This window comes from Dromiciops gliroides, chromosome 5 (assembly GCF_019393635.1).
Source record: "Dromiciops gliroides isolate mDroGli1 chromosome 5, mDroGli1.pri, whole genome shotgun sequence".
Classification (NCBI taxonomy): Eukaryota; Metazoa; Chordata; class Mammalia; order Microbiotheria; family Microbiotheriidae; genus Dromiciops; species Dromiciops gliroides.
In genome coordinates this window covers 182,413,002-182,424,502 of record NC_057865.1, presented here as the reverse complement: position 1 = coordinate 182,424,502, position 11,501 = coordinate 182,413,002, and the positions used below count along the sequence as shown (strand labels likewise).

Sequence of the window (11,501 nt, the reverse complement as noted above, 5' to 3'; positions counted from 1 at the left end):
CAAGTGTCTGAGGCCAGATTTGAACTCAGGTACTCCTGACTCCAGGGTTGGTGCTTTATCCACTGTGCCACCTAGCTGCCCCACAAGTCTTTCTTAAGAAGTATGTTTTCTCCTAGATCATTGGTCAAGGTTCTTCCATTTGGGATACCAACAAGTTAATGTTTATAGATGGCCTAAAAACTGTGTGATTCTTAGAATCTTCTCTCCCTTTCCCTATCATTCTGCCACCATCTTTGTATAAGTATAAATGGGCATTTTAATTCATTTATTAGGTTGACATGACCAAAGCATTTATCACTTAGTAGTTAGCATATTTATGACTAAGAGCCTCTTGTTACTCAATTAGATTGATTCTCAGAGAGCAGATGCAGTTCATTGTCATGTTCAGAGTGGTAGAACTTCCAGAGCTGTGTGTCCCTGGTATAGCTTTCAAGAATCCATAGTTGTGTTCCCCTGGAATAGATTTCAAGAATCCACAATTATCCCCATTTCCATGTTAAAGAATCAAAGGGAGACTTTGTAAAAATTCTTTGGTCTTTCCAATTTGACAATATTTTAACCCATTGTAATATAACGTTTCAGCTGTCCTAGCTTCTTGTCTTGGCTCCCTTAAATAATGAGTTTCTCCCCCAATTTGTTGTAATAAAGAATAAATTTATAGTTCAAGAGACAACTAGGGACTGGACCCTTTGATTATTGGTACAATGAGGTCCCTAGATGAAAAAATACCCTTAACCAATACAGATTAATCTATTCTTGGCAATTTATAATTCTTTGAAAATTACCTAAAGCTTTGAACAATTAATCCAGTGACTGTGCCCAGGGCCACACAGACAACATAAATCAGCGAAGGAGTTGTTACTCATTTTTTTTTTCTGACTTTGATGTAGATTATCACTACACCAGTGGTGTCAAACTCGGATGAATCTCTAGGATGCATATTGACTTAGAAAACCACAAAATAACATTATTTAATGTTGTTAGAGTATTTTTGTTAGTAAAATGTTCCCAATTACATTTTTTTTTAAAATGTAAACCAACCCATTTTATTTTCCTCTGATTAGTTCAGGAATTGTGAAAGGCTGATAGATCTTTACATTGGCTTTGGAGGGGGTCCTGGGGGCAGCACCAGCAGGTCTGAAGCGGCGTGCGTGGGGGGTGTCCGATCCTTTCGCGCCTCACGAGACCAATTCCTCACTACCTTGTTGTGGATCGCGCAGCTCACACAGTAATGCAGTTTCACATACAGTTTGGGGAGCACATAAGAGTTGAAAACACTGGGCCTCGGAGATGTCCCTGACGGCCGTGGCTTCCACGATGTTGGGGATGACGAACTTCTTGATGGCCTGTGTCCTTAGGGAACACGCAGCGGGTGCAGTTGTTGCAGCGGGCGGGCTGCACGTGCTGCGGCCCTTCTTGACGCGCCCCTTGTCATCGTCTTCTTGGTCATCTTGTAAGTCAGAAGCTGAAAAAGCTCCCAATTACATTTTAATCTTCTGTATTGCTTGTTTCCATATACTACAAGTTTCTATACAACACAATACCTGCATCTTTATAGATCAGAAAAAAATTCATTAAATCAAAGACTTTTTTATATTCAGGAAGCTACCTGAACTCAGCTTTTTTTTTTTTTTTTTAGTGAGGCAATTGGGGTTAAGTGGACTTGCCCAGGGTCACAAGATAGTAAGTGTTAAGTGTCTGAGGCCGCATTTGAACTCAGGTCCTTCCTGAATCCCGGGCCGGTGCTCTATCCATTGCGCACCTAGCTGCCCATGAACTCAGCTTTTTAAACCTTTTTTCATTTGTTTCTGTTTTTCTTCTATTAATTTATATTTTTTTACGATCTTGACTTTATTTGGTACATGAAAATTACAATGGCTTGGAAATTAGATAGTTTACTTGTTTCCCTTTGGGTTCAATATTCGAAAGCCTTGATTGGGTCTAAAACCTGTGTGATACAGTACCACTTTTATTTTTTTCTGTTTCAATGATAATCTCTAAGCTTGTTTTTCCTTTGTGCATTCTCTTGGGTGGTTAGGTCTTCCAGATATTTCTGTTTGTCAATGAAACCATGCTGATTGCATCAAGCCTAGAACCTTTCGGAGGTTTCTAAATGAGATCTATAATCACTCAAAAGAGTTTGACCCAACTGTCCATACAGGAAAAACAAAGTGGATGAAGACTGTGTGTTATCTACATACATAAAATCAGGATTCTAAATCCTATCTTACTTTGTTGGGCTTCTAGAAAGCTTGATATGACTGCAAAGTCATTACTTCCCTGAAGGACTATGAGAAATTTTATTTCCCATGGGAAACTTTACTACTACTCAGTTTGTTGCAGCTATATTCTGTTAATGTGTTACTTGTTCCTGAAATGTTCCAACCACACCTAACTGTACTATCCTTATTCATCACTTAACTTAATACTCACCTGGTTTGTCTTCTAAGTCTATTACTTCTACTTCAACTCTATTCTATCCATTTCTGTACTATTAGGGCAGCTTGGTGGTAAAGTAGATAGACTACTTATTTTGGAGTCAGGAGTCAGGAAGATCTGAGTTCAAATGTGATCTCAGATACTTACTTTCTGTATGATCCTGGGTAACTAACTCACTTAACCTTTGTTCACTTCAGTTTCCTCATCTGTAAAATGGAGATGATAATAGCACTACCTCCCAGGGTGTTGTAAGGACCAAATGACATAATAATTATAAAGCACTTAACATACTGCCTGGCACATAGTAAGTACTACATAAATGTTAGTTTTTATTATTATTGTTTACTTCATTTATGTATTCGTCTTATTAATTCAGCATTAAAGAGCATACATAAATTATTATTTGTCAGTCTGGTGAAGGGCATAACTATGGAACTTTGTCCCTTGTAGCTATAAGAATAAAGAACTTTAAAAAAAATATAAATAAGAACTCACAAAATACTAATGACATTTTTTTCAACATTTCTGGTGTCAATCACTAAGTTGTTGCTCTCTCTGACTCTAGTGAGCCCAACTTGGTGGTCTGTCTCTCACCAGCAGATGCTAGGTAAGATATCTTTTTTTTAAAAAAAATTTTTTTTTTTTTTAGTGAGGCAATTGGAGTTAAGTGACTTGCCCAGCGTCACACAGCTAGTAAGTGTTAAGTGTCTGAGGCGGGATTTAAACTCAGGTACTCCTGATTCCAGGGCCGGTGCTCTATCCACTGCGCCACCTAGCTGCCCCTAGGTAAGATATCTTACGAATTTTTAAATACTCAGTGAGGTTGGACTCCTGCCTGAAATGCCCATGTTGGACGACACATGACTGATCAAAAGTGAAAGCAAGGCTTTATCAATGAATTCTTCTGGCAAGGATGCTGACAGGTTAATGTTCCCTGCCTTGCTTAAGTTGCTTGATAAGAATTGGTTCAGAGTCTGACAATTCTGCAGCTCCTTCCTGCTTTTTGGTTCAGGCGTATGCTGGCTTCTGATGTCCATACCTTGCACATACGTGTCTTTTTATCTCGTGTATGGTGTGAAATTTTCACAGCTCCCATGCTTGAAGTGGTTTTGGACCTTTCTGTTTAGTTTCTGGGTGTGAGCAGGTTCTATTTGCTACTAAATGAAGGTCTTAAGCCTTTTGAGATAAACCACTGCTCTGGAATCTGTTGATGTTATCTCAAAGTCTTTAACTTTGCTGTTTTGTCTGAGGATTTTGGAACTTCTTGGTCTTGCTTGCTGGCTATGTCTATCTGCTATGCCTGCTGCTGATTTGTGGGGTCCTAAGAATTGTTTTTCTCAGATCAATAATTCCAAAACTTTATGAACTCTGGAGAATTCCTGAGAGTATACTTGACCATCTGAATTAGAAGTGTAGGTGAGCTTCTTCTCTCTTGTGGTCTTCTCTCTCGGTGGTGCAGTGGAATAGCACATTGGCCCTGAAGTTGAGAGGACCTGAGTTCAAATCTCACCTGAGACACTTTACTTGCTGTGTGACCCTGGACAAGTCACTTAACCCCAAATACCTTAAAAACAACCAGGGCCATCTCTAGTTGTCCTGATGTATATCTTGCCCCAGATGGCTCTGGAGGAGAGAGTGAGGTTGGTGGATGTTGCACAGCCCTACCTCACTTAATTCCATTTTGCTGCAAATTATGACATCACCTTCCAATGTCATGGTCCTCTTTGAGAAGGAAGGACCACAAACAAAGAACAATATAGTGCTTCTGTCTCTGTGTCCCTTAACTCTAGATGAATATGGTATAGGGAACCTGTCTCTGAGTAGCAGATTTTCTACTGGCCACCCTTAAAACCTTGGCTATATCTATTTTGTGTTATGTGTGCTTTCTGGTACTATGGGAAGAGTAAACTCCAAGGTAACCTTGACTTCCCTGAAAAAGATGATATTCTCTTATTTCATGAACATTCACTGTAGTTCTAGAAACTGTCAGTTTTAGGAAAAGATTTTTTTATATCTCGGAGACCCTTTTTGATCTAGATAAAAAAGTGAACTGTAAAAAAAGAAAAAAATGCCATTTTTAAGCAGGAAGCTTTAGCTGTTTATGGAGAAGAGAAAAAACATTGAAATGGAATTATCTCTGTGGCAAGAAAAACAGTTAACACCTTGAATAGTTAATTTAGTGTTAAGAGTTTGCAAGAACCAAAACTGGAATGGATTTATGAAAAATTGCTATTTTATTGTTTTTGTGGTTGTGTGGTTGAAGGATTGCTGGAGAGTGATCCCTTCCCCCTTTGCCCGCCCCCCCCATTAACTTTTCAATGAGAAGGGAATACTCTCTAATGGAAATTGGAGTCCATTTAAAACTTAATTTGAACAAAGATCTTATTTTCCCCATATCTATCCAATCAGAAAACAGGAAGAAAGATGATGGAAAAGACTAAATATATGAGTTCATAGGAGAACATATGAATGAAATGAATCAAATCAAGCATGCTCTTTTGAATATGAACTTGCATATTATAATGGGAATGAAATTGAATTTATATTGAATTTCATCATAATGTTTCTCTGGATTACTATAGATTGCTCATTTGGAAATTTAGCAATTCAAACCGTTTGCGACTAGCCACTTTTTCATACTTAATTTTTTTTTCCCTGACTGTATCTCCCATGGAAATTTCAAGGATATAGGATTTATTCAAACCCTGTGCTCATTTCCTATATGACAGAAATACCTTTTTGGACACTAACCCCTAGAAAAGAAAGGTGTTTTTTTTTAAACTGCTTTGTTGTCTTTTGAGACAAATGGTTCAAAGTAATTGATCACTAATAGTTGTTTGAGTTAATTGTTCTCTCCTAGTAATCATTACACTTTATTTTTCTTCCCTACCAACCTCAAGGGGTAGTTTCTTTAATCCTTAGAAAATGGCTACAGGGGAAAAGGAGATGTCATGAAGAGGAAGTTTTCTTCCATTGAGGAGTGAGTGTGTGTGTTGTGTGTGTGTGTGTGTGTGTTTGTGTGTGTGAGTGGAGAGAGAGAGAGATGAGAGAAGAGAGAGAGAGAGAGAGAGAGAGAGAGAGAGAGAGAGAGAATGCTTTATATTTAGCAGGAAAAGTTTAATTTGTTCCTTTGCGTCTGAATAAGTGATTTTCTTGAATTGATGATGATGATGAAGAAGAGCTAGCATTTTTATAGTATCTGCTATGAGCCAGGTACTTGCTAAGCGCTTTACAAACATTTTCATTTGATCCTTGCAGTAACTCTGGGAGGCAGGTGCAATTATTATCATATGTATTTTACAGCTGAAAAACTAAAGCACATAAACAGAGGTTAAATGCCTTCTGTGGTTGAATTTGAACTCATTCTGCCTCTAGATGCAGTGCTCTATCTCTGTGCCATCTAGCTACCCTAGCTCCTAGTTAATTAAGCAAAGCATAAAGGGAATTTAGGTACAAAATGATAAAGTGTGTTTGGGAGTCTGGAACTTTCACCATTTGACCCAGTAATAAAGGAACGTGCTTGAATCAAGAAATTTTCTAGGGAGTTAAGAAACGTAGAGCAAAAAGGAGCTTATTGCCATCTGAGTACTAGAAAACAATATTTAAGCATAAGAAAAACTGTATCATAGAGAATTAATTGTCCAATACAAAAATGTATTAATTTGCAAGAGGGATAGAGATAGTGGGTGAAAACGAAAACTATAATGAATGGTTTAATGGGAACATGTGCAATATGATTTGCCAGCAGGGAAGTATGAGGTTAGGAAATTAACTGAAGCACCTCCCCCCCCCCCTGCCCCGGGCAATGAGGTTTAAGTGACTTGCCAAGGGGCACATGCTAGTGTCAATTGTCTAAGGCTGGATTTGAACTCAGGTTTCTCCTGAATCCAGGGCTGGTGCTTTATCCACTGTGCCACCTAGCTGCCCCTATAACCCCTCTTAATTCTAGTGCTATCCTTCTTTTAATTATTTCCTATTTATCTTGTATTTAGCTTGCTTTGTATATATTTATTTGCTTGTTGTCTCCCTGAGAGCAGGGACTATCTTTTCCCCTCCATTTGTATTTCCAGTGCTTAGTACAGTGCCTGGCACATAGTGGACACTTAAGAAATCTTTATTGAGGGGCAGCTATGTGGTTGCAGTGGTTAGAGCACCGGCCTTGGATTCAGGAGGACCTGAGTTCAAATCCGGCCTCAGAACTTGACACTTACTAGCTGTAGACTCTGGGCAAGTCATTTAACCCCAATTGCCTCACCAAAAAAAAAAAAAAAAAAAGAAAAGAAAAAAGAAATCTTTATTGAATTGCACTGACTAGTCTGGTCTAGTTTTTCCTTAAAAAGTAGAGAAGCTGTTTTTGAAACAATTCATTGAGAGAGTTATTTCCTCTTGCCTGGGACATAAAAGCTCAGACCATAAAGAGAAAGTGCACTTTAGATTTGACAGATGTAGTAATTTCCAAGTGAGTCAACACACCTGTTTGATCAGGACATAGAGATGATAGGGAGAGTTTGAGTCAGGAAGATACCAGCAGTGCTTTGACCTTGCACTTGGAACTGGTTTAAATATTGGACCAGCACTGAATCCCCTGCTGAATATCTTTTTCATGTAAGTAAACTGTTAAGATAGTCTATGAGTTTCTAATTTCATTCCAATTCTAAACTATAGTAGTCTGAGTCATGCCTGACCTACAGTAGCCCCTATATATTGAATAGTGTTGTGAATATGGCAATTAGAAATTGATTTTTTGACTTTAAAAGTTCTTGATTAATTATAAAAAAGGCTATTTGGGATTGATAAATTTATATACAGGGATATAAACTACTTTTTTTTTTTGGGCAGGGCAATGAGGGTTAGTAACTTGTCTAAGGTCACACAGCTAGTAGGTGTCCAGTGTCTGAGGTCAGATTTGAACTCAGGTCCTCCTGAATCCCGGGCTGGTGCTTTATCCACTGTGCCACCTAGCTGCCCCCTGAACTTACTTTTACAAAATACTTAAATGTATCTGAATCTCATTATTCTTTTTTTTTTTTTTTGTGAGGCAATGGGGATTAAGTGACTTGCCCAGGGTCACACAGCTAGTAAGTGTTAAGTGTCTGAGGTCGGATTTGAACTCAAGTCCTCCTGAATCCAGGGCCGGTGCTCTATCCACTACACCACCTAGCTGCCCGCGAGTCCCATTAGTCTTATCTGACCATATAGTATGAGGATAGTTTCGTGTCAATAAACTTTTATTAGAGTTGATTTGATTCTAACATTAATCCAGATTTCCTAACAACCTATCCTTTTTATATGTTGGCACTGACATTTTTGAGAATTCAAAATGTATAGCTTAAAATAATGCAGTTCATAAGAGCTGGGAATGTTTGCATTATAGTCAACATGCAAAATAATTTGCTTACATTGTATTTAAATAGTGAATTTTGATATTTGTTCTTTGGAAACATAAATTCTAATATTTGTCATGTAACTATTGCTAAAGATATAAATGCCTTTTTGTATTTATTTTAACTAAAGATCATTGCACATTCTTTTAATTTCAAATATTGAAACTCACTGTGTTAGGAAGAATCTCTTCAGACTCCAAATCTTATTTATTTATTTATACGTGTGATCTCACTTTGATCCTGATAAAGTGTTATGTTGACAAATCAGCAATTGACAGCACAAGTGGAAAATGGTCATGACCATCAATACAGAATGAGGAATAATCATCAATATTAAAACTCATTCAGGTGGATGTTGGTTCTTGGGAAGGTCAGGCAATGAAGTATCTCTCTGAAGTATATCACATTTTCCCTATCATTCTGCTTCTTTTCTTTGAATGAAAAGCTTTCCCCTTTATAGACCACAAACTTGAATAATATAAGGATTTAAAAAAAACTGGCCTTCTGATTTCATCAATGTGGGAAAATCCCAGTGAGAAACTTTGTCAAAGAGGATTGGCACTCCTTTTTCTTTTTCTTTTTTTTTTTTTGCGGGGCAATGGGGGTTAAGTGACTTGCCCAGGGTCACACAGCTAGTAAGTGTCAAGTGTCTGAGGCCGGATTTGAACTCAGGTACTCCTGAATCCAGGGCCAGCGCTTTAACCACTGCGCCATCTAGCTGCCCCGGCACTCCTTTTTCAATTATGATCTTAGTTGCTTAGAGTCAGTAACAGGTTAAGTGAGTTACTGAGGGTCACACAACCAAGTAGTCATCAAACCCATTTCTTTTTCTGACTCCAAAGTCAGTTCTCTATCCACTTTACTATGCTGCCTCTTACTGAGAAGTTATGATGCACAAAACGTCTATTAAAGAAAGAACTACAACCTTTAGCCATGATCCAACAGAGTTGAAGGAGTCTTGTCCCAACTCAAACTATGAAAGGTCTGTTTATGATTTTTAGTAATGGAACAGTTTTAATGTTGTTACAACAATGTTCCCTTTTCCCCTTCTTACAATAAAATCTTTCTAACCATTCCAAGAGATACGCAGCTGCCTTTTTCAGTTTAATGCAAGTATATATTCTAAATCGGGTGATGGGGGATACAGAGGGATATAAATATCCTAGCAAATCCACTGTAACTTTCCTCATGAGATAAGCACATCATTTGAGTATGGAATATGCCCTCTTCTGTATATCAAATCATACCGTTGTCCATTCCCTCTACTCTTCTTCTTTTTTTTGGCAGGGCAATGAGGATTAAGTGACTTGCCAGGGTCACACAGCTAGTAAGTGTCAAGTGTCTGAGCTGGATTGAACTCAGATCTTCCTGAATTCAGGGCCGGTACTTTATCCACTGTGCCACCTAGCTGGCCCCCTTTTTTCTTTTCTTTTTTTCTAATCTACTCTTTTTTTTTTTTTTTTCAGGGCAGAGGGGTTAAGTGATTTGCCCAGGTTCGCACAGCCAGTAAGTGTCAAGTGTCTGAGACTGGATTTGAACTCAGGTCCTCCTGAATCCAAGGCTGGTGCTTTATCCCCTCTAATCTACTCTTACAGTTATTATTATCTATAAGGATCAATCACTGAGAAAAATACTTGTACACTGGGTATCTTTTATACCTTAGTCATTTCTGGTACATGGTCTGCATCCAGGACCTTATTCTTATATTTTTGAATATTTCAACTGACACTCGTAAGCAAAAGAGGGCTGATTTAAAATGGAAAATTTTGACTCCTCCAACCATTCTGAAAAGCAATTTAGAGATATATCCATTCTGCCACCCAATCACCACATACTCTTTTGTCCAGCAATGCCACTAGAAGGCCTAAACCACTAAAGAGAAATGTACCAAAATATTTATAAAAGTTCTTCTATGTTAGCAAAGGGGTACTCCATCATCGGGAATGGCTGAAAAATTATGGCATATGAATGTAATGGGATTTTATTCTGCTGTAAGAAATGATGAAATGAGATCATTTCACAGAAATCTGGGAAGATTTCTGGTGTAGAATAAAGTGAAGCAGAAACAAGAAGAATTTATACAATAACAACTTTAATCGAAAAGAAAAAATAACTATCAAAGACTGAAGAAGTATGATTGGTGCAATAACCAGCCATGAGTCCAGGGGACAAGTGATGAAGCATGTAACCTTCCCCTGATAGAATGGTAATGGATTCAAGATACAGAATGAGACCAACTCTTGAGCATAGTCAATATGTAGATTTGTTTTGTGGAAGAATTTTGCCTTTCCTTCCTTCCTTCCTTCCTTCCTTCCTTCCTTCCTTCCTTCCTTCCTGGCAATGAGGGTTAAGTGAGTTGCCCAGAGTCACACAGCTAGTAAGTGTCAAGTGTCTGATGCCATATTTGAACTCAGGTCCTCCTGAATCCAGGGCCGGTGCTTTTATCTACTGCGCCACCTAGCTGCCCCCTATTTATTTATTTTTTTTAATGGGAGAGTTTAGGGGAGGAGAAGAGAGCTAGTGATAATGTCATGAAAGAATAAATGAAAGAAAAGAGGATCTTTGAAACATTAAAAATGCACAGAAGAGAACAGAAGGATATCCAGAAGGAAATAGACAAGCAAGACAGCTTTGTAAATAACATGTTGAATTTATATATACGTAAACTGTACAACAACAGAGATTTGTTGCTTATGATCTGCCTTTTCTCTTCTACTTTGCATGTTAAAATGTTCCTTTTTTTTTAGTTAAGTTCAAATTAATTTTTTTTAAAGTAAAGATTGGCTTCCTCCATTTTTTTTTCCTTTGTGGCTCACCAGTATTGTGTGAGCTATAGGCTATAGGTAGTAGGCTGAAGCTTGTAAGAGCAAAGGCAGCTTACTCCCATCCCCATGGTAGAGACTTTTTGCAAATATACAGATTGATTTTATTCAATGCATAAATGGGGATTACTATAAATATGTATGTAAGTATTCAGGATGGGCAGAAGCCTGTCTCTATAAAGAACATAAGTTGCCGTGGTCAGTAAAAGACACTTTGAAGAATTTATTTCTAGGTATCTTATTGTCTGTCCACAGTGGCAATGACACTTACTCACTTACTTTATAGCACCAATTTGTCATAGTAATGACCACAGCTCACACTTTGATGTCAGGTTAGCAGATGCTTTTATTTAGGAGAAAAGAAACACAGATACACATAGTTTACAGAAGATCTTTTAAAGTCTTTTTTTTTTTTTAAAACAAACAAACAAAAACAAACCAGAATCTGAAGGAGACTTTATGTCCATTAAAGAAGCATCTTGTTTCTATCTGCAGTAGCCTTGAAATCAGGATTATCTGAATTTTAGTTTTCTGGGATTGACCAACTTTCTATGATAGAAAGAAGATGGAAGGAAAATTAGAGGAAAAAATTTAATTTGAAGGGTATTTTGTTAGCAATAGAATGGGAGTTCTGTGGGGCGCAATGTAAGGAGAGGTCAGAATAGGATAGGGAAACAGGATGCATGGGATTAATATGGTATGAAGGAGTAGGGAGGGATAAGAAAGAAAAGGAACTTTTGCCAAGGCAGCCTATATCTCTGAGTCAGATTCTGAGTGTGTAGGACAATAGATTGGCTCAGCTTGGAGTTGATTTTATTATAATTTCCTGAGTAGAGTAGAAGGGGTCTTGGGACAG

The 11,501-nt window shown here is 37.9% G+C and overlaps 1 pseudogene; it reads right to left on the bottom strand.

Moving 5' to 3' along the window:
* Positions 1-1,093: 1,093 nt before the first annotated feature.
* On the bottom strand, positions 1,094-3,476 carry LOC122728881 (annotated as a pseudogene).
* Between the last annotated feature and the right edge of the window lie 8,025 nt (positions 3,477-11,501).